The 23,800-nt window shown below is 39.7% G+C and overlaps 1 protein-coding gene across 17 annotated transcripts in view; it reads right to left on the minus strand.

The window, feature by feature from the left end:
• The window catches only part of LOC108274794 (uncharacterized), a 588,939-nt gene that overhangs the window by 13,682 nt on the left and 551,457 nt on the right, over nucleotides 1–23,800 (minus strand). The gene's annotated exons all lie outside the window — the stretch shown is intronic.

Genomic DNA, 23,800 nt, shown 5'->3' on the forward strand with positions numbered 1-23,800 from the left:
TGGTGCTCCAAGTAAGTCCTGCCTTCATGCCAGAAGTTGTTGCATACTCTGCGGTGCTCCACAATCTCTAATCGCCAGGGGATCTCAGAGCTGCAGTGTTCGCATCCACCAGCCACTTCCACACTGCCATGGGCTGTGTGTGAACGTGTATCTAGCCACAGTTCTTCTAAATTCTATGACTGATGCTTGTGTGATTGTTCAATTTTTCAAACTTTAAAATCTTATGTCATTAACCTATTTACCCTGGGGTACATTTTTCATTTCCACCTTAATTTTTCTCAACTTAAATGCTTTTTCTTATCCATATACAGTGGAATAAATTCACAGTTTGGTGTCATTTAAAGTAAAGTCCTCAAAATGGAACATCAAACAAAGTTTCTTTTGGATTAGAAATTATTCTGGCATGATGTTTATTCTCCATCGTGCTACTTTATGTAACAAATACAACATTGATGTGATTCTGGTTAAAGTTGAGTGTTTAAGCCTTCAAATGATACCATCAATGACTGTAAATGGGGTTACTCTGCATTTCCAAAAGCTATCTCCATTGTAGGTGTTTTCTACAGGAGTCTTCACCGTCACACTAACAAATTCAGGAACTCTTTCCCCTACAGCCTACTTAATGCTGAACACAGAAAAGAAAACTTTTCCTGCTTTATTTTTTATGACATTTTGTTCCTTATCCAGAGCGACTTACCTTTTTCTCATTTATATAACTGAGCAGTTGAGGGTTAAGGCCAAGCTTCCACAGCTGGGATATGAACTCACAACCTTCCAGTCAGCATCATCTTAAACACTTCAGTCCACTGAAATGGAAATTTGCTACTTTACCACAGCTCACTGTACACTGCACCTTCTTTGCACCTCATCTCTCTCTCTCTCTCTCTCTCTCTCTCTCTCTCTCTCTCTCTCTCTCTCTCTCTCTCTCTCTCTCTCTCTCTCTGGCCTCCACTTCTTGCCTCCCCTGTCATTCCCTTTCTCTTCTTTCTTCTGTCTCCTCCATTTCTCTCCATCTTCTCTCATCGCTTTCAGCTGTTTCTCTCTCTCAGCTTCCCTCTTCTTCATCTCCATGATCAGTTCTTCAATTCCAGCCTTTTTCCCTTTTCTGTGTGTCCTTTCCTGCTCTGGATTCACTGAGGGTGGCATCTTGGCCAGATGAGGCAGTAAGGCTGGATGGTGTTATAGAGGTTCTACCACCTCTATTGCCTCATCCATGGCAAGATACCATTTCCAGGATGCTACTGTAACCTTACTACCTACTACAAACATAATGCAAGGGCAGTTATGTTTTTTGACAAATCAAAGCTTTGTTTGTTGCACAGCAGTAACAGAATCTGCTTACTTTGTATTTCTGTTTTAATTATTCCCCTTTTTCTTGATATAGACCGCCGTCACCTTCCCCTGTAGACTGTGTTCTGTCACAAAAATACACAGAAATCAAAAATTTAAAAAGTGTAAGTCAAGCTCTGTGACATTTTAGTGACTACTACCACAATGTAAATAGTGTTAGTATAAATTCCCCCCTTCTTTTCCCATTTTTTATTCTCTACTTTCTCAGATCCTTTGATGGTGGCATTTTGCTTCCTGGTGAAGAGGACTCCATTAAACACTTTCCACTGGATAAGCATCAGAGTGTGCTCATCAGTCCCGGTAACATCCAAACATTACTTAATATTGATTGTTCGATTTAGGCTCTGTATTCTAACTATTGCCCTGCGATGGATTGTCACCCTGTCCAGGGTGTACCCCGCCTTGTGCCCCATGCTCCCTGGGATAGACTCCAGGTTTCGCCATGTCCTTGAAAAGGATAAGCGGTATAGAAGATGGATGGATGGATGGATTCTAACTATTGACAAGCTGCATAATAGCTATTTATTGACAGTATCTTATTTCTAGCCTTTTAGCCAACACAAATTTACCCCAGTTTCACACCACCTGTAATGATGGACAAAACAACTAGTTAATTCAAATCCATATCTGGAAAGTTAACTGAATTAGTAATTCAATGTGGGCAATATTAACAGGCTGAGGTCAATACGTTGCTGTTAGCTCGGCCGGTTAAGGCATGATGTAGATCATAAAAAAGGTCTCAAACGCTTTGAATAGGGATGCACTGAATGTTCGGCAACCGAAATTATTCGGCCGAAAATAGCAAAAAAAGCATTTTCGGTGTTCAGCTGAATAAGTGAAAAGGCCGAATAAATTTGACCGAACAATGACGTGTTTGATGACGTGACCAAATAGCCTAGCAACCAGAGTGAGACGCGCAAATGTCATGACCTCAATGAGGGGGCGCATGTGTGCACGAGCTGTGGACACGTGCGTTTGTTTTGTTTCTGTCACGTCGCGAGACGTAAGGGAGTAGAGTACGGAAGCAGGTGAAGACGTATTTATTTAAGGGCAGGCAGACAAATCCTATATCTACTGTAATACTCGGCGAGGTGTAGAGGAGCGCGAGCGGTACATATCCCCAATATAATCAGCCCTATAGAACCCAATAGAACCAGATCCTGCACTCTTTTAATGCACTATTTTGTTGTAGTCTACAGAGTGTTCTATTCTTTCAGCAGTCAGTTACAGGCCCAACATCGGCTATTCAAGGGGCTCAAAGATGACCACATCACAATATTTATATTTTACTCTTTTATTTATTTAAAGTTATATTGTGCCTTGTTGGTAGCCTGTGCCTGCTGGAATGAAAAAAATGTTCAGTGTTAAATAAATATTTTTAAATAGTAGTTTTTGTAATTGATGTTTTTCTTTGAAAAGCAAGACAAAATAGTTAAAAGCACATTTTGACTATTTAATTTATGCAATGCTGAAAAAATGGTAAAATAAATGGAAAAAAACATGAAAAAACGTGTTCGTTTTATGGCCTTCGGCTTTCGGACAAGTTTTTCATTATATTCCGTTTCGGCTTCGGCCAAGAATTTTCATTTCGGTGCATCCCTAGCTGTGACAGCTGTTTTCTTGTTTAAACCTTGAACAAAGTTAACAATTTCTACTGTTATTGTTACAAGTCCTGTTTAAAAAGAGCCGACGCTGTCTTCTGACATTTTTTTCTGAGGTTGTCTGCACCAGTCCTGTTGCAGTATGGGATTTTTTGACTTGCGTACTGTACATCAGTTGCATACTGCAAAATCTCACCAGAAGCAGTACACCATCCGGGTATTTCTCACCTACAGTTTCTCACCTACTGGGAATTCAGATATACTACCCCTCTGTCGTACTGTTTTTCGCCTACTGTGTATCCAAGGAGATAACACACAGGTACACCCCTGTCTGTCTTCCTCAGCCTGTTTCTCATACTGCACAATAAAGTCATTAAAGTTAATTGTGTGAATTTAGAAGGCTAACTACACAGAATAGCATAGTCTCTTCTAATAGTTTTAACACAGCGTTACAACCTTCCCCTGTGCAGAACTGAGAATCGGACTCTGTGATTCAACTATTGATGACTAGCCTGTACTAGTTTTGTGTACTTTTTCTGTCAGGGAATGAGAGGTGAGACAGATGCAGCTGCAGTTAAAGTGTTGTATCTTTATTCAGAGGCAGGCAGACAAATCCAAGAACGTTCAGCAAGATCAAGTTCAACAAACAGGTTAAAGTCAGGCGATGAACAGACACGGTCAACTGGGACTAAGGCGAAACACTAGCAGACATCAAGAAACAAAGGCTTAGTACAGACAGGCGGGGAAACACTGAACAATAATTCATGTGGAACAGAGAAACACAAGGGTTTAAATAAACTAATAAACTAATTACAAAATAACAAACTAATTAAAGGGTGAACTGAAAACAATGTAATTGTAACAATGTGCACAACTCGATTTGGATGAAAGGTTAAGAAGGTTAAGGTTAGAGGTGGGGTTAGCATGGTGGGGTTAGCATTAATAAGACAAACGATGTCAGCAGCATACTGGATATGTTAATGGAACAGGATGTAGGGAGTCGTGGCTAAAAGTTAAAAGGGACAGGTAGTGAGAACACGTACTAGAAATAGAAGGGTTTAAAAAACATCACAAGTTCATTGAGGATGTACGTGAGAAATGGCCGAATGTGTTTATTTTACAGCTGCTGTTTTGTGAGATCATATATATTAGTAAATTACTGGATAGAAGTAAAGTATAGTAATAAAAACTTCTAATTCATACTCTAAAGAAGTAAGCGCACTATATGTGAGATAAAATGCTTCTTAATGACTGTGTAGATGGTTTATAGAGTAAGACTGTCTATAAAACAGTGTGTGTTGTGTTGTTATAGTAAAATACTAAGTGGTGGTGTGGTGTGATGAAGCAGAGTAACCACCTCAGAGTTTATTATTTTCCCATAACAGCACGTCCCCAAGTGTGTTCTTCATGTTCTATCAGCAATTTGACAACATTTATTGTTATTAAAATTTATTAGAGAACAACACATCAAACTTTTTATCTAGTTGCATTCCCAGGAGAAAAAAAGGACCAGGCCAAAAATGGCAAAGTATTAAGCTTTTAATGATCTTAACACCAAATCATTGTTCGGGAAATTAGCCTGAATTAAACAAATAGATAAAGTAACTTGGTATGGAATAACTTTCCCATTTGATTTCTTTAAATGTTTAAACTTTGTAGGTAAAGTTGTGAACATCTTTTTATTTTTTATTTTATTTTTACTTCATTAAAATTTTTTAATGTTAGTTTGAATTTTACATCGAACTTTTGAATCATTATCATGATTTTACTTTTGCGCACAAGAAGACAATATGAGTGAATTTCCCTGTTTCTAGATTTTTCACTGCAGAAAAAGTAAACAAGCAAATGGTGTCTCAGGAGGTCTCAGGAGTGCATTTGTTTAATTCTTGCTCATTTCCTGACCAATGATTTGTTGTTAAGGCCATTAAAAGCTTCATAAATTGCCATTTTTGGCTTACTCAATTTTTCTTTGCCCAGGAGTGTACGGCTGTAGACAGTTTATTATGATTTGCAGCAGAATATCTGATACGAACATGGGACTGCAGAGTGACTGCACTTATTTTTAATCCGGGTGAACACTGTGTGATTTTTAATAGTCCTTTGTGACTGCTGCTTGTCAGACTGTACGAACACGATCCCCGCTGTACTGTAAGCCATGTCACACTGTAGGATCTCAGTTCTCATTAATGTCAGACTGTACAAGACGTGAAAAACCGACGCACACAAGAAGAATGTTACGGAGTAGGAGAAGCCACACTACAGGACTGTGCCTCAAATCTTCTGACACTGCCAGAATTTAATCAGAGGGAAAATCTGATCACAACGGTCATTAATCTGCTGTCGGGGAACACATCAAACTACCGATCAAAGACTACAGATTTTGGCCCAGGATTATAGGAATCTTTTAGGATTCTCAAAATTAGTTTCAGACATTTATTCATTTATTCATCAGACGACTAAATCGTGGTCAAAATCGTACAGTGTGAACCGGCTTAAGTATTTATGCTCAGCTGTTGCTTATAAATCCAAACATTTCTGCATATTGCAGCTAAATATCAGTTAAAACAATATGATTTATGATTTATTCTGCTAGCATGGATCTGTCCCTCTTCTGACATACGCTCAGGGTCTTATTGTGGTCAAATGTTTTTCCTTCAGCCTGCTAGGATGTTCATGTTAGCATTGTTGGTGGATCGTGTAAAGAAAATAAACTGATAAAATGATGAATGTGCTCGGATCTGTACGCACCGTCTAAGAAGAACACCGGTGATGTGAGCAGATTATTGGACTGACAAAATACAGAACAGGATGTAGGACCGTGTGGCTAAAACCAGGTGTGAAACAGCAGCACTTGTCCTCAGAGCGCTGGAGGGAGTGTGTGAGAAATGGCCAAACTCCTGTCTACATTTCTTCTACAGATGCTGTTTGGTGAGTTCATACACACATTAGCAGATGATCAGATAGTAAACTATAAAAGACTGTTATTAGCCGCTGTAGCTGTGAAAGTGTGAGTAATGTTCAGGACTCTGAATGTATTAATGCACTATAGCTGGTTTGGACAGTCATGATGAATCTGCTCTCTTGTTGTTCCTTCAGGTTTCTTTACACCGGGTCTCCTTGAGATCGCTTCAACTGATCATTTATCTGTCCGTCCTGGAGAGAACGTCACCCTGCTCTGTAACATCACTAATTATTCTGAGATATTGTGGTATCGACTGAGATCTGAGGAGGTGAAGCTGCTGATATCTGCTGAAAAATTTAAGCTGGAGAAACCTTTTCCCTCAGTTATAATGTGAACAAGAGTCACTTTGATATGACAGAAAGCAGCAGTTCAGTCAGTTTAGTGATTATTGGAGTTAGAGAGACAGATCTGGGATTTTATTTCTGTGGAGGTCGAAACAGAACAACACACATTCAGTTTGGGAAACCCATCAGACTGGACTTTACAGGTGGGTGCCAATACTTTATTCAGTCTGATTATTGCTATTTAATTTCGTGTTAGTTCGTGTGTTTATTTTTCATAATATTATTGATATCTTGTGTATTATTTCAAGGATTATTTTTATGAACAAACAGTAAAATCTCGCGCACCTGACACTCCAGACTTTTTAAAGTTCTGCTAATCTGGACATTATTTCCTCTCTGGCTTCGTTTTCTTCAAGGGTTCTTTATTTTGTTCAGCCACACTTTAAAGAGCAGTGTTGAGAATGTTGTTGAACTGTGAGGAGATCAGTTCAGTGTGGAGGAGAAAAGTGATTCAAATAGTGACTCATGTCCCAGATTCATGACTGAGAGAAACCTTAATAAAAGAAAAATATAAGGAGATATCAGGACAGATGTGGTGAGCTGAAACTACTGTGATGATTAATAAAGCAGAGAAGAAAACACTTTTCTCTCGGTTATTGCTGTTGTTGTTGTTTATTGTTACACAGTGTATAAGTGACGGCCTGATCGTTGTGTGTTTAACTCTAAATTAAAGTTATAAAAGATATCAGAATGTCCTCTGATACACTTTCCTCTCAGATACTTTACTGATATCTCTGTGTTCCTCTGTGTTTCAGCTGATCAGCATCATCAGACTAATCATTCAGGCACATTCCCTAACCCTCAGCACTCTGGTCTTACACACTGTGGAATTATTATTATAATCCTATCATGTGTGTGTGCGGTCTTTGTTTCAATAAGCATCATCTGCTCGTCTCTGTACTGTTCCACGCTACAAGGTGAGAACTTACAGCCTGAAGACCAACATTTACACCGTTCACCCTGTCACACACACTTCCCTTTATTTATGACACTTCCTGTTGTTCCAGGCCGTACAGCAGCCCTTATACACTAGTGCAGAATGAATGTGTAATGAAAACGTTAGTGATTGTAAAAAGCTGTGTAGTGAAATCTGTGTGTTTGACATTTTTGAGATTGTCGTCTTTGTCTATGTTAAATTCTCTTATTTTTCAGATAAGTGTTCTTCCACTGGGGACTCAAACGAGAAGGTACCAGAAAAACGATGAAATGATGAAATGTAGTTGATGGAAGTCATCGCTGAGATCATGTCACTATTAAAGCAGACTAATAACGTCACATTATCAGATGTTTCTCTCTGCAGGAAGTGGAGCTGCACCTGTCTGATTTGACCTCTGTGACCTACACAAGTGTCTCCTGACGGCCCAGAAATCATCAGCAGCATGAGGATCAGAATCAGCAGAGAACCTGCTACGATCCCATCGACCTCGCACACATCAAGTACTCACTAATAATCTGTGTGGTCTGAAGATTAATGACTTCCTGTTCCGCCCCCAAAAGGATGTTATCTGGGTGATTCCCCAACTGTGCCGTCATTCAGCTCTCGTAACTCTTAAACTTCAATTTTTAAATAATTGTTCAACAATGAATCGAGGAAAACGTTCCTTTAACTATTCAAAAATGTCTTAACTTCAAACAACAGCAATAGCAAAATATTTACAAGGAGTCTCTGGTACATTTTGCTCTTAAAAGAGTTCCAAGGTTAAAAGTAGTGATGTTAAAGCTTCATGAAGAGTTGAAGCATTAAAGCCAGATGTGTTGAAGATGTTTGTTTCTTTGGGCTATAAGTGCACACTAGAGCTCTAGTGGTCAAAAGACTTTAGTCCTGTGTAACATGTAACACTGCACTGTGTGTACAGGCCAATACGAAGTAAATGACTGATATAATCAATATCAAATAAATGAATTCCTGAAGGTGAATTACTGTGTTTATTTTACTCCAGACAAAAGCCCAAAGCTTTATATAAACACATGTGAAACGTGGACAGAGACGTGGTGCAGTTTCCTGCTTTTATTTCTGTCTTTTTTTAAATAAACCTTTTAAGGAGAATTTTAATTAAATATATATTTAGGAAGCGCAGTTGTTTAACAGGAGCATTAGTTTCAAAATTTCCCCGTACTAGGAAGTAACTTAAAAAAAATGTTTTAATAATGTTACAAAAGATATATCTAAAATGTACACACACACACACACACACACACACACACACACACACACACACACACACACACACACAGGTTGTTGTGAAGAAATGTTTACCTGTGATTAAAATGTACTTTACCTTTGTATACAGATTTGAAGAATGTAATGTCAGTGAGAGAGAATCAGCACTGCAATCCTGGAATCAGACATTAAATAGTTTAATATAAAGGCTTGTGATGTAAATAAAGTGTTAAAGTATTGATGTGATTTATCTTTACTGTATGTTAGAGGTGTAGACTATAGTAATACAGGAGTGTAGCACAGGAGTGTAGCACCTACTGGATGGAGTGAATTTACTCAGTGTGTAAAGGGTTAAAGAATATAAAAGACATTGTCTATTTAATTAGAGAGGAGATTATCATAGATGATGTACTAACACTGATAGTATACACGTAAAGACATGTGAAAGGATCTTTTGAGAAATTAAAATAGGTTAATTTTGTTTATGAGCAGGATTTTAATCTCAGATCCAGACTGTATTGTAAAATTACTTCTTCACAGTTAAGAAGCATGTAGGTAAGGGATCTACTGTTTCAGCAGGGTTATTTAAGGGTGTGGTGTTTATGGAAGAATTTTGTTGATATTTATACATCATGTTCATATTGAATTGCAGAAATGTGGATTATTTCAAGCATCAGTGACAGAGGAATACAGAAATCTAACTTGTGTTGATATAAAGTTAAAAACAAACAAACAAACAAAACAATGTTTCAGTACCCTTTAGTTTTGCTCCTGTTGTGCTGACCAATGAAAAAGCAGCACTACAGCCTGCCCCGCTCTGATTGGATGACAGTCTCAGTACACTGTGAGAAAAAAAGTTAGGAAGAAAAAATATTCGGGGTTTAATCCGAATTCTATCCTTCAGTGGAGATGTGTCAGAGCCCCTTGTGTGATTCAGGTGATACTTCACAGAAGAATTATTTCTTATTCGGATTCTGGTTGTTTATTTTTACTCTCTCCTAAAACACGGTACACTGTGTCTCCATTCACCACAGAAACATCACTTCACTGAGGGACAGCAGCGCGCGAGACCGCTCGAGCCCTGAACCTCTGCGTTACTAGGCAACACGCGCGCCCGCGAAACTCTGAGAGAGAGAGAGAGAGAGAGAGAGAGAGAGTTGACTTTTTAACACATTTAATACATCAGTTTTGGTATATTTACATATTTAAATTTTTATTTATTTATTTATTTTAAAAGAAGAGCCCCCCCCCCCCCCCCCCAATCTGTAGCGTCTCGTGTGTTGTACAGATCTGATGAAGTTTCTCCAGTCCGGGAAGAAGTTTGTCAGTATTTTCTTTTCCTGTAGTCAGATCTAGAAACCGGTTGATCTGTTCTGTGGTGTAGAACTGTTCAGGTTGTTCTGGACAGTTAAAAGTGTGTGGTTGATCTGGGGTGATGTCTTCCTCCTCCATGTCTGTGAGGGGTTCCTCTCCTGTAGCTCCTGCACTGCACTCTGGGCCCAAGTCCTCCAACATCTCAACATTGTGCTGTGGCTGTTTGAACGATTCCTCCACCATGTTATTGTTTCCAGTTCAGTTTTAATTTTCTCAATGTTCTTGTCCTGTGTGTTCTTCTGTTGCTGTTGTGTGGAGTCACTGTCTCCGACAGCGATAGCGGTGTAGGGTTTGCTATGAGTGCTGTCTGCGGTGTTGGTTTTATTACTATCATGGGCACAGGTGTTGGTGCTGTCACTGGGTGCTGTGATTATTTCAGTGGTGTTGTGTTCGTCACTGACCTCTTCCTGCTGTAACCTCGGTGTGTCGTTACCCCTCTCTGCCCCAGGCTCCTGTTCTCCGGTGTTCCCCCGCTGGCTGTCTCTGCGCTGCTGCTGCTGCTGTACCCCGGCCGTGTCGCCCCCGGAGCTCCCCGGCTGCACCGCTCTGCGTGTGCAGCTCAGCTGTTTATGCCCGATCTCCCCACACCCAAAACACCTCAGGCACTCGGCGCTGGCAAAAACACTGTAGCTGCTGTCGACGACTTTTCACTTAAAGTTAACATCCAGTTTTTGGTTGCAGTTGTTAATAAACATATAAACCTGTCTCCGGAAAGACAGGACGTGTTTCACCAAGTTCTTACAGCTGAGCGGGATATCAGTCATGGGGCTTTCTGAAGCAGGCCAGCTCCTTCATTATCAGTTTGTCTTTGATGAAGAGGGGTACGTTTGAAATAATGACTCGTGTCGCAGGGGCAGAAAGAGGGGTAACGTAGCATGACACCTTTCAGCAATATTCCATTTTCACACAGCGTGTTGGCGAATCTTTCTTTCTTTAGAAAAACAACCACCACTTTGTTCATTCGGGAGGCGGAGTAGATGTTCTCACACCCGACCTGCTCTCCCATCGCTAGCAGAACCTCCTCCACCTGTTCTCCATTCTCCGGTACCCACCTGACACCATGGAGGAGAGACAGTGTCTCCCCTCCGGCCTCAGGGGCCATGGCGTCCCGCTCCCTCTTACCCACTCCCAACTTTCACCAATCACCGATAACTCAATAACTTATCATTCAATAAATTAAATGAAAGAAAAGAAAAGAAAAAAAAACTCGCAGAAAACTTTGGCAAAACGCCAAACCGTTCACACGCGCTCCACACACCACACTCACTCCTGCACCGCCCATGCGCAGAGAGAGAGAGAGATTGTGATTTCTGAGGTAAAATGTCTCTTTTGCAGTAGTTTATTCACAACATAGTTGATTGTGTTTCTTAGTCGTGTTGTTCTCACACAGGAACAGTGAAAAGGAACGGGTCTGATCGAGCAATAAACTTCAGAAGCGGTTTTGAGATCAGACTGATGGCCTCAGGACACAACTTTTATTCCTAAATGTGAAAATGATGCTAAATGATATCAGTGTTACAGAAATTTCACCACCACAAGAAATATGTGTCTTTATGGGACAAAAAAAAAGAAACAGGAAGAGAAGAACTAAGAAAAAAAAAAGTTAATTGAACTGTATAGTTCATGATAGTTCATTTAGCCTTAGAGAGTTTTGGTGAGCTAGCATTCGCGAGCTAATACATCAGTGAGCTAACGAGCTAACCTATGAACCAATTCTGACGTAAAAAAAAGAGAAAGGGTTCGATTCCCACCAGGGCCCTGTGTGTGCGGAGTTTGCATGTTCTCCCCATGCTGCCCTGGTTTCCTCCATAGTGTATGAATGGGTGTGTGAGTGTGTATGTGATTGTGCCCTGTGATGGACTGGCACCCTGTCCAGGGTGTACCCCGCCTTGTGCCCGATGCTTCCTGGAATAGGCTCCAGGTTCCCCCCGACCCTGAAAAGGAGTAAGTGGTTGAAGATGGGTGGATGGATGGATTTCATACAATATGTATATTTTCATACAATCACCTCCTCCATTTTCTGAATTAATTGTGGCTCTTACAGTAATTTGATGTTGAGTTAGCCAGCTAACACACGCTATGCTAATGTGATTTTTAGCCTAAGCCTATGATGGTCCATAGGAGACAGATTTGGTCTGCTGGCAGGCCCGTCAAGCACACGCGCTCTGTATCTACGAAGCCACGCTGTAGTAGCACATGCAGGACGAGGCATGTCATTGTCCTGCTGAAATAACCATGGACTTCCTGGGAAAAGACGGTGCCTTGATGGCAGCTTATGTCTCTCTAAAATCCTAATATACGCCTCCGCATCACTGGTTCCTTCACACATATGCAAGTCACCCATGTCTTGGGCACTGATGCACCCCATACCATCACAGATGCTGGCTTTTACACCTTTCACTTATAACAGTCTGGTTGGTCTTTTTCTTTGGTAAACATGTTTAACAACAACAGAACAATTACTCTGGATGGAGGACGTGCCACAGATGTAGGGCTGGAGTCAAACAGAACAAATATGGCAGTTCAAATTCTTTCTCCTTTTAATCATTATGGCTAATAAAATAGTGCTTTGTTAAGATTATAGTCATTCCTGTAAGAAATGGGTGAAAACAAACATTAAACCTGACACAGTGCTGGAGTGGAGGTGGGTGTGAACCCTTGGGCTCTGCAAAGAAACTGAAATGGGTCTAAACCCAAGAGACCTACTGTCAACCTTTTGTAATGGAGATTTTGTTTACAAAGGTGTGGGTTATTTCCTATGGAGGGTTTATGGTTATTAACACCACCAGCTGATATAGAAGTGTTTTGGGTGTTGTTTTTCTGCTAATGAACACTGTCTTGACGTGTGTCTGTGAGATCTGTGGTCATATGCATAATCAGTCTGTAGATACACTTTCCATTAGCCATCACCCTGCCTGTTAGGCCTCTTCACCTCTTATACTAGTGCAGGTTTGTAGAAGGACCTGAAGCAATCAGTTCATGTGAGGAAACCCACTAACTTCCTAGAGTTGAAGATGTTTCTGTACTGAGGAACGGGATAAAATTCCTCCAAGCTGATGTGCAGAACTGATTAACACTTACCTCAAACGTTTATCTGCAGTTATTACTGCACAAGGAGCTCACACCGCATACTGAAAGCAAAGGTTCATATACTTTTCCATCTCCATCTCCATCGCTTTAACTAATTATTCTCACCCATATGATACCTTATATTTGTAGCGCATGTGTATGTTCTTTAAAAGTTTGACCAGACCTGGGTTTTTTACTGTGTCACATAATTCACCCTATACCCTCATCTTGTTCTTTCCTCCTGGAATTCTTATCTCTTCTTTTGACACTGATGTGCAAGCTTAGGGGGCTTTGTTTGGAAACCCAGTTCTGGAATGTGCATAATTGCTTTTTTATTGCCACAAAGTGAAGCTGCTTTAGACAAACACACGGTTCTTAATTTACTGCCACAGAGTGAAGCTGCTTTAGACAAACACAAAGCACTTAATGTTCACATTTCGAATACAACGTGGTAGAAGTGTTTTATAGTTTTAGATTATGCCTGCTGTGCAGAGGTACGGATTGACACAGAAAACAATTAGGCCTACTCTTTAGTAAGACACAGAATTCTTCTAACTCAATTCACACTTATAACTTGATCAACAAGTGTACTATGAGTTTATATAATGCTTACCACAAGTAATTCTTAACTGTTGGGTATACATTGGGTATACATACCAGATTATACCTGATGAACATATCCAAACATTAGTAAACTTTGTAGATACACACATTGATTACACTTTATACCCTATACTAACTAGCTAACCTACGAAACAATCCTGAGGTACAAAAAATAAAAATAAAAAAGCATTTCATACAATATGTATGTTTCCATATAATCACCCTTCATTTTCTGAATGAATTGTGGATCTTCCAGTAAGTTGATGTGGAGTTAGCCAGCTAACACAAGCTAGGCTAGTGTGACAGGGTTTGCTAGTCAGCTAACATCAAGGGATTTTTTGGGAAAGTAACTATTTCTTCCCTGTAATTAATCCATATTAATTTAATAAAATACTGTAGTAACCTCAGGGCTAAAGCCACTACATCTTATTGTTAGGAAGTTATTTACCTTCTTTATTCTACAATTCCTTGATGTATTTTTTTCTGCCCACTTTAATATGCTACTCATTGCAGAATGGTGCCGGTAGGTGGCGATATTTACTGACTGGAAGAAGAAAGTCCATCCATCCATCCATCTTCTACCGCTTACTCCTTTTCACGGTCACGGGGAACCTGGATCCTATCCCAGGGAGCTTCGGGCACAAGGCGGGGTATACCCTGGACAGGGTGCCTGTCCATCCATAATGTATTTTACCCAGTTGTTGGTTATTTCCTGTTCAGGACATGTGGTTTTAGTATCATTGTGGTTTCAGTGTTTGATCAAAACAGGGCCTCAGAACCACAGTAACGTGTTTTATTCGGTTTCTGAATTCTCGATAAAGGTTTTCAGTATAATGACCTGCTATGCTTCTATTTATAGTTCTATGTAATGTTGGGCAAAGTATGCTGAACAAGTCAGTTCCTGTTCTCACTTAGGTCATAGCAGCTACAAACAGTTGCTCCCTCAGCAGCCTCTATTTTTTCTTTCACTTAAACTTAATGAGACAAAAAAAAGCAGTTTGTCATGTTACCAGGAAACCACAAACTCCTCTGTCATAATCATCAACATTTCCTCACTGAAACATTGTTGTTATGTTTTTAATCTGTTTATATGGAATGTTAGCCATACCAGTCCCTGTGAATGAGCCGTTACTATAGAAACAATAACGTATTAGAATGAGCACATTAATGTAAACCTGTGATTTGCAGCTGCTCTACTGTCAGTGTAGTGAACAATCACTTCTTGATGTGCTGGAAGCAGGAAAAATGGGCAAGTGTAAGGATCTGAGCTACTCTGACATGGGCCAAATTGTGATGGCTAGACGACTGGGTCAGTGCATCTCCAAAATGGCAGGTCTTATGTGGTGTCCCCAGTATGCAGTGGTTAGTACCTACCAAAAGTGGTCTAAGGGAGGACAACTGGAAAGCTTTGGTCCAGGCATTCATGCGGATGTTACATTGACACGTACCACCAAAATAATGTGCAGACCATGCACACCACTTCATGGCAAAAGCTAATGGCAGTGGCCTCTTTCAGCAGGATAATGCACCCTGCTACACGGCACGGTTTAAGGAATGTTTTGAGGAACAAAGAGTTCAAGGTGTTGACTTGGCCTCCAAATTCCCCAGATCTCAATCCGATCCAGCATCTGTGGCATGTGCTGGACAAACAAGTCTGATCCATGGAGGCACATTCAGAGGTCTTGTTGAGTCCATGCCTCGTTCAGTCAGAGCTGTTTTAGCAGCACAAGGGAGACCTACACAATATTAGGCAGGCAGTTTTAAATGTTATGGGTGACTGGTGTATACTAGAAGTCAGTCAGTGTTTAAGTTTCAACTCTCAGATGTTCAGATCTTCCAGTGAATCCTGCATTAATTTTATTAATTAGAAATATAAATTTAGATTGTCATTATCACCACATGACCAGGTTTATTTCAAGTTCAAATAGTTTTATTATCATTTATAACATATACAGCTGTTACAGTTCACAGTGAAACGAAACAACGTTCCTCCAGGACCACGGTGCTACATAAAACAACACACTAATCACATGAGAAGACACAGAACTAATAAGATCTACAGATCTATGATCTATGATGATCACACATTTTACACTGAGAATGAAAGTCTTATCCAATTTTAAATGTTTTAATTTCGTCCTTTCAATGTGCATTATAATCAATTTCATTTAAGATTGTTTATATCACAGCCATGTTGATTTCTGGATTGTGATTGGTCAGGTGTTGATTAATTTTCTCTAATAGCAGCTCTGACAGTAGTGCAACTGAAAATCACAGGTTTATATTAACCCCATTTCCAGAAAAGTTGGGATTTTTTCTAAAATGCAATAAAAACTAAAATCTGTAATTTGTCAAGTCTCTTGAAACTAACTAACTGACAAAAGTACAAAGAAAATGTATTAAATGTTTTTACTGACCAACTTAACTGTATTTTGTAAATACAGACAAATTTGATGCCTTCAGCATACTCAAAAAAAGTTGGGACAGAGGCAAAATAAGACTAAAAAGTTTATAGAATATTCCAGTAACACCATTTTGGAGGATCAGGTTAACTGGTAACAGGGGAGGGGAACAGGATTGGGCATAAAAGGATTGGGCTTCCACCAAAAGCTCAGTCTTTGCATGTAAGGATGGGTCGTGGCTCATCACTTTGTGCCAAACTTTGTGAAAGAATTGCCAGTCAGTTGAAAAACAACATTGCTCAATGCAAGATTGCAAAGAATTTAAGTCTTTCACCATGTACAGTACATAATATTGTGAAGAGATTCAGGGAATCCAGAGAAATCTCATTGTGTAAAGGTCAAGGCCGAAACCACTGCTGAATGTGTGTGACCTTCGAGCCCTCAGGCAGCGCTGCCTGAGAAATCGTTGTGCTACTCTGATAAATATAACCACATGGGCTCTTCAGAAAACCGTTGTCACTTAACACAGTCCGCTACTGCATCCAGAAATTCAACCCGAAGCTCTATTACGCAAGAAGGAAGCCACACATCAACTCTATACAGAAACACAGCTGAGTTCTCTGGGCCAGAGCTCATCTCAGATGGACTGAAAGGCAGTGGAAACATGCGCTGTGGTCAGATGAGAACACGTTTCAGCCAACCAGAGTGTTATAAGCGAAAGGTGTAAAGTCAGCATCTGTGATGGTATGGGGTGTATCAGTGCCCACGGCATGGGTGACTTGCATATGTGTGAAGGAACCATTGACACGGAGGCGTATACAGTGATTTTATAGAAACATATGCTGCCATCAAGGCACCGTCTTTTCCCAGGAAGTTCATGGTTATTTCACCAGGACAATAACAGGCTTTGTTCTGCATGTGCTACAACAGCGTAGCTTCGTAAACACAGAGTGTGTGTGCTTGACGAGCCTCCCAGCAGTCCAGATCTGTCTCCTATGGTGCATTGTGAAGAGGAAAATCAGACAATGGCGTCTAAGGACTGTTGAGCAGCTGAAGTCTCGTCAAGCAAGAATTCCACTTGAAAAAATTATCCTCAGTTCCCAAACGATTAGAAAGTGTCATTAAAAGGAAGGGTGATGTAACACAGTGGTAAACATGCCTCTGTCCCAACCTTTTTGAGTGTGTTGAAGGCATCAAATTCTACATTTGTTAATATTTACAAAATACAATGAAGTTGGTCAGTGAAAACATTGAATATCTTTTCTTTGAACTTTTGTGAGTTAATTTAAGTTTCAAGAGACTTGACAAATCACAGATTTTTGTTTTTATTGCATTATTTATTGCAACTTTTATGGAAATGGGGTTAGTAACAGCTATTGTTTATGAATGTGGGTTTCATTTTCATGTGCAGCATTTGTGGTTATTAACATCAGCAGACACAGAAGTGTGTTATGGTTTTTCCCCCCAGTGAGAATCAAGAGAAGTGTGGTCAAACACAGTCTGAAAGATACTCTTTCCATTACACTGTCAGTTAGGCTTCTTCACACCTTACACTAGTGCAGGTTTCAATAGTTATTTTAATGATGGAAGTAATCTGCCAGACAGAATAGTAGGTTTTATTTCAGATGCTGAATTGTGCTGATTATTTGTTCATAGGAATAAATACAATACAACTGTTTGTTAACAGGATGTATTGCATTAGGAATGTTTGAGAGAGAGATAGGCCACCCTTGCTAAATTGGATTTTTTTAAAAAATAAACAAATAAATAAATCAATAAATCAATAAATATATACCAACCCAACCACTGCAGCAAGCTAGTTAATTATCAGTTTTTATTTTTTGCAGTTGTTAATGAACAGTTAGTTTATACATGATGAAAAAAAAAGTTCAAACATTTGCAGCATGGTATATAAAAACCTTTATATATTACCTATTAATTTATATAATTAGTGTGATATTTAAAATCCAAAATACGTGTAAAAGAAATAGATTACTTTTGTATGAAAATGCATTCTAATTTCACGTACACTTGAGCCTTTAACCTTAGTCCTTCCCCTTTCACCTCGTTTGTAGAGGACACCGACTTTAAGCATGAGAACGAGCAGATAGAAATGAGAGGCATCCAGCACTGCACAGTCCCTGATGCCCTTCACCACACCTGAAACATAAAACCACAGTGAGTCATGAATGCAGAACAGGAAAAGAGTGAACTGCAGGTTGTGGCTGGAAACTGCCATTTCTCATTAAACCCAAAGCACAAAGTCTGGATCTAAAAAAATAAAATAAAAATTAAACCCTTTAATGAAGTACAGGCAGCAGAGCTTCGAAGCTATCATGGCTGCAAAATTTCACACTCTAGAATACAATGATCACATTACAGAATTTTCCATTTCTTATGTAAAGGGGAAAAGCAAAACTTTATATAGACTGAAATCCTGGAATATGAATCCACATGGACTGCATTTATTAAAACACCACCATTTTAAAACAGTATCATGTAATCGACTCCACAAGACCAGACTATGATGTTACAACCCAGTCTAGGTTGATCTCACAGTTCAAAGGGAAATACCTCTAGATAATGGAAGCCAGGAATGACAGACACAAACAGTTTTCAATGAAGGTGTGTATAGTGTACAAATCAACAAGTACATATATACACAACTGTACATACAACACACCAGGCATATCTTCAGGGTGGGCCAAGGCCAAAATTATAAACAAAAGAGCTCTTGGTTTAGAGAGCTTGTTTACCTAAAATAAAAACAACAAAAATACAAATGTACTTCCCAGCTCCCTAATCCAAAAACAGAGACAAAAAGGACCCCACTCCCAACAGAAATGGCAGCCACACCCCTACTGCTGGTAAACCAAGTGAAAAATATATACAGTGGTAAATATATACACTTAAACAGGTACAGGGATAATCAAACTCACAGTCAGAACCAGAACAGCAGTCAGAAGAAGAATACTATAGCCATAAGAGCAAGCAACACAAACCAAACACAATCTCCTAATATCACATCACAGGTCACCACCTCCAACATCCTCCTCTCGCGCTGCACCTTTTCCTCTTTAAATATGGTCACCTTTTAGTGCGTCAGGTTTGATATTTGTTTTCACTGATTTCTTACTGGAATGACTATATTTGAAGCTAAACACTCATATCTTGATTGGTTAGTTGTCTGTTATGTAGGTAGGCAGGTATGTAGGAAGGTATGTACAGTACATTAATGGTCCCTCAGGAAAAGTGCTTTGTCATTTTGGATTTTACAGGCTCCTCCTTTCACATGCAGGCTTGGGACTGGTATAGGCAGTCTTTCTCAAAAAAGCTTTTATTAGCCATAATGATTAAAAGAAGAAAGAATTTGAACTGCCATATTTGTTCTGGTGACTCCAGCCCTACATCTGTGGCACGTCCTCAATCCAGAGTAATTGTTCTGTTGTTGTTAAACATGTTTACAGGCTGCTGAGTAGGTGACATAAGCACACTTCAAGGTATGTAGATGTACCTACCTACTCAACAGTGTTGGAAACAAATTCGGTACTATTCAGGGTGTATGTGCAGAACCAAAAGGCAGCAAGAAGGTGGGCTTAAACCCTTGAATGTGGCAAAGAAAATTAAAGAGGTCGAAACCCTTTTATGAAGAGATGTACTGAATCTCTGGGTTGGCATATATATATTTATTTATTTTAAAAATCCAATTTAGCAAGGGTGGCCTATCTCTCTCTCTCTCTCAAACAACCCTAATGCAATACATCCTGTTAACAAACATAGTTGTATATTATTTATTCCTACAAATACAAATAATCAGCACAATTCAGCATCTGAAATAAAACCTACTATTCTGTCTGGCAAATTACTTCCATCATAAAAATAACTATTGAACCCTGCACTAGTGTAAGGTGTGAAGAAGCCTAACTGACAGTGTAATGGAAAGAGTATCTTTCAGACTGTGTTTGACCACACTTCTCTTTATTCTCACTGGGGGAAAAACCATAACACACTTCTGTGTCTGCTGATGTTAATAACCACAAATGCTGCACATGAAAATGACCCCCACATTCATAAACAATAGCTGTTACTAACCCCATTTCCATAAAAGTTGCAATAAAAACAAAAATCTGTGATTTGTCAAGTCTCTTGAAACTTAAATTAACTCACAAAAGTACAAAGAAAAGATATTCAATGTTTTCACTGACCAACTTCATTGTATTTTGTAAATATTAACAAATTTAGAATTTGATGCCTTCAACACACTCAAAAAAGTTGTGACAGAGGCATGTTTACCACTGTGTTACATCACCCTTCCTTTTAATGACACTTTCTAATGGTTTGGGAACTGAGGGTAATAACTGTTGCAGCTTTGCAAGTTGAATTTTTGCCCATGCTTGCTTGATACAAAACTTCAGCTGCTCAACAGTCTGTTGGAAATAAAATAGACATGAAATAAACACGAGGGAGACCAAGTATGAGTAGTATGTAATTTTACTGAGAATTCACTGGGCTGGTGGGACTGTAAGAACTGACGTTCACCTAAGACACAACACACACAGATAATCAATGTGCAGGGGGATAACAATACATGTTTTGGTTAGTGCGGCAGGCCTCAGAGCGTAGGTGGAGTACGTCTGCACGCAGGCAGAAGTCCAACTAAGAGACACACACACACACACACACACACACACACACACACACACACACACACAGAGACCTGGTGTATATGCAGAAAACAGAAATAGACTATTATAGGGCAATGTACATGCAAGCACTATAAAAAAGAAATACAGAACAAACATAAAACTTACTCAAGATGAGGAGATAGTGTGTTTGGGGGTGTGGAGAATCCTTTCTCAATGAAGGTCCAGTCAGGAGTGACACAGACAAAGGTCAGGTTATATTTTTAAAGAGTGAAACAAGACAAAATATAAGGGTGTTGGAGCCATACTGAGCTGCACCTGCGAGATAAGGGGCTCTGGGAACGGCGAACTCCGTGGGATCAGGGTCACTCAAAAATGCTGATTAACGTATGTAATGGTGTTCTGGGACAGCTAACTCTAAACATATTGGTGTCTGGGTCAGACTGACCCGAAGAAAACCGTATAAATAGGAGAGCTCCAGCTCTGGTTTTTTAGATCACCCTTGGGACGTCTCAACTGTGTGGATCTCATGGAACAAATAAACTTGGACCCTTGCTTCTTCTCACTCACTGGCTCTCGGTGTCTTACTTTCTACCTTCATCTAGTTAATATATGTGAGTGTCTGTTTTTATGTTAAATATTAATTGTCTTTGGGTAATAGGCAAAATCTGATGCAACAAGTCCTTAGATGCTATTGTCTGATTTTCTTCACAATGCACCATAGGAGACAGATCTGGACTGCTGGGAGGTCACTCAAGCACACGCACTCTGTGTTTACGAAGCCACGCTGTTGTAGCACATGCAGAATGAGGTCTGTCATTGTCCTGCTGAAATAACCATGAACTTCCTGGGAAAAGACGGTGCCTTGATGGCAGCATATGTCTCTCTAAAATCACTATATACACCTCCGCGTCAATGGTTCATTCACACATAAGGAAGTCACCCATGCCATGGGCACTGATGCACCCCATACCATCACAGAAGCTGGCTTTTACACCTTTCACTTATAACAGTCTGGTTGGCTGAAACGTGGACTCATCTGACCACAGCGCACGTTTCCACTGCCTTTCAGTCCATCTGAGATGAGCTCTGGCCCAGAGAACTCATCAGCATTTCTGCATGGAGTTGATGTGTGGCTTCCTTCTTACATAATAGAGTTGCACATGTGTGATGGTACCATTGATGTGGAGGTGTATATTGGGATTTTAGAGAGACAAAGATTCAGTAAATCTCTTCATAAAAGGGGTTTAGACCTCTTTAATTTTCTTTGCCACATTCAAGGGTTTAAGCCCACCTTCTTGCTGCCTTTTGGTTCTGCACATACACCCTGAATTGTACCGAATTTGTTTCCAACACTGTTGAGTAGGTACATGTACATACCTTGAGATGTGCTTATGTCACCTACTCAGCAGCCTGTAAACAAGTTTAACAACAACAGAACAATTACTCTGGATGGAGGACGTGCCACAGATGTAGGGCTGGAGTCAAACAGAACAAATATGGAAGTTCAAATTCTTTCTCCTTTTAATCATTATGACTAATAAAAGCTTTTTTGAGAAAGACTGCCTATACCAGTCCCATTCACAAAGCGAGCATTGTGGTAAAACCCCTTTACATTTGGCTGGTGATCCATCAAATTTCTCCAGAAAAGTGAAACGTGGACTAGCGGTTATGGTGTTAGCAGGAGTGGAATGGTTCACGGGGCAAGATGGCGGAGCTGCTGGAACTGTGTTGCATAGCCTTTACTAGTTCCTCTGATAGCGATGTCAGCCGCTCCAGTTGCTGCTGGTGCACTACGAACACTTTTGCTTCAGCTGAGACCTCGGTCGATAAATGTACGATAGCCGCTGGATCAGGATTGGGCGAAGTCAAAAGTCTTTTGTAATGAAGGGTCAACGGAGTGGAGATCCATGTGCAGCTTTATTAAATGAGGAAATATAAATAGACGTAATGGCAGGCAGAGGTCAATGTTGTAGGCAGAGCAGAGACGTGGTAGTTAAACAGGCAGACGGTCAGGGCAGGCAGCGAAGGTTAAAAAAGTGTAAACAATCAAAGTTCATACACAATACAATACAATACAATACAAGGTCAATACAAGTTCATGCATCTTGTTGTGAGCAGTGAAATCAGTAAATACTCTTTCAGATGTGCTGATATAATGGACAATATGTAGAATGGAAGCTCCTCATAATCGGTTTACCCTCTATTACACTTTTTACCACTGGTGCTTCCTGCATAAGCATGGTCAGGAGTGTGCAGAAATATATGCACATAGGACATGTTGTGGAGCATGACCTGCTTGTGATCCTAGATCAAGAGTGCACCACTAAGCCCGGACATGTTCAAGCAGTCAGTACAGATCCAGTTTTATAGTTCTAGATAAAATCCTTGCATTATGACATAATGAATAATCATGAAATTTGAAATTTATTTTACAGAAATGTTGAGGGCAAAAGCACACACTGTATGAGACTCTTATCTCTTTGTCAGTTATGTTTTTTGTCATTCATGTTAAATCTTTATTTTATTGATTTTATTCCTCTTGCTCTTTCCGCACTGTGTTTGCATGGGAGAGAAATGTTGAGGGTAAAAGCACACACTGTACAAGACTGTTATCTCTTTGTCAGAGTAAATGAAGAATTGACCCAGCTTCCAGAGGATCATTTTCACATTTTCACAAAACACATCATTTACACCCCTTCCACTAATATCTGTATTCACATGACTGTTCTATCACACCTCATGCACGAGTAAGGGAAAAGGTCAATTAACAATTAACTTTATATAGTTATACAAAGTGACAAACTGCTGAAATAACTCATGAGGCTGGGTGTGTAAGTGCTTTCTATGAATAATCAGAGTAGTGATGTTAGCTTCTTGGAAATTTGATCAGAACAGGATGTATGGGCTTGTGGCTTCAGCTAAACCGCAACATAAGGCATGAAGACAGAAGCATTTTGACTTCCCTAATTCAGTGGAGGATCTGTGTGAGAATCGCTGTAAATAAATGTCAACTATGAATAAATAGAATAACTTCACTACAATTTCTGCCTCAGAAAAAAGATTGAAGAAATGACGATAATAAATATTTACTGTTTATGCTTGAAAAAAATCTTCTTTATTTGTTCTGTGTAACAGAATTCATGTAAATCATTAAATTTATTAAACCGTTGAGGCACATAAAGATCAGTTATCATGATGGCAGTCTGAGAACACGCCCACTTGTGTGGTATTTCCTGTTCAGGCCATGTGTTTATTAACACAACCCACAGATCAAAAGCAGAAGAAGAA

The sequence above is a fragment of the Ictalurus punctatus genome, chromosome 14 (genome assembly GCF_001660625.3).
Source record: "Ictalurus punctatus breed USDA103 chromosome 14, Coco_2.0, whole genome shotgun sequence".
NCBI lineage: Eukaryota > Metazoa > Chordata > Actinopteri > Siluriformes > Ictaluridae > Ictalurus > Ictalurus punctatus.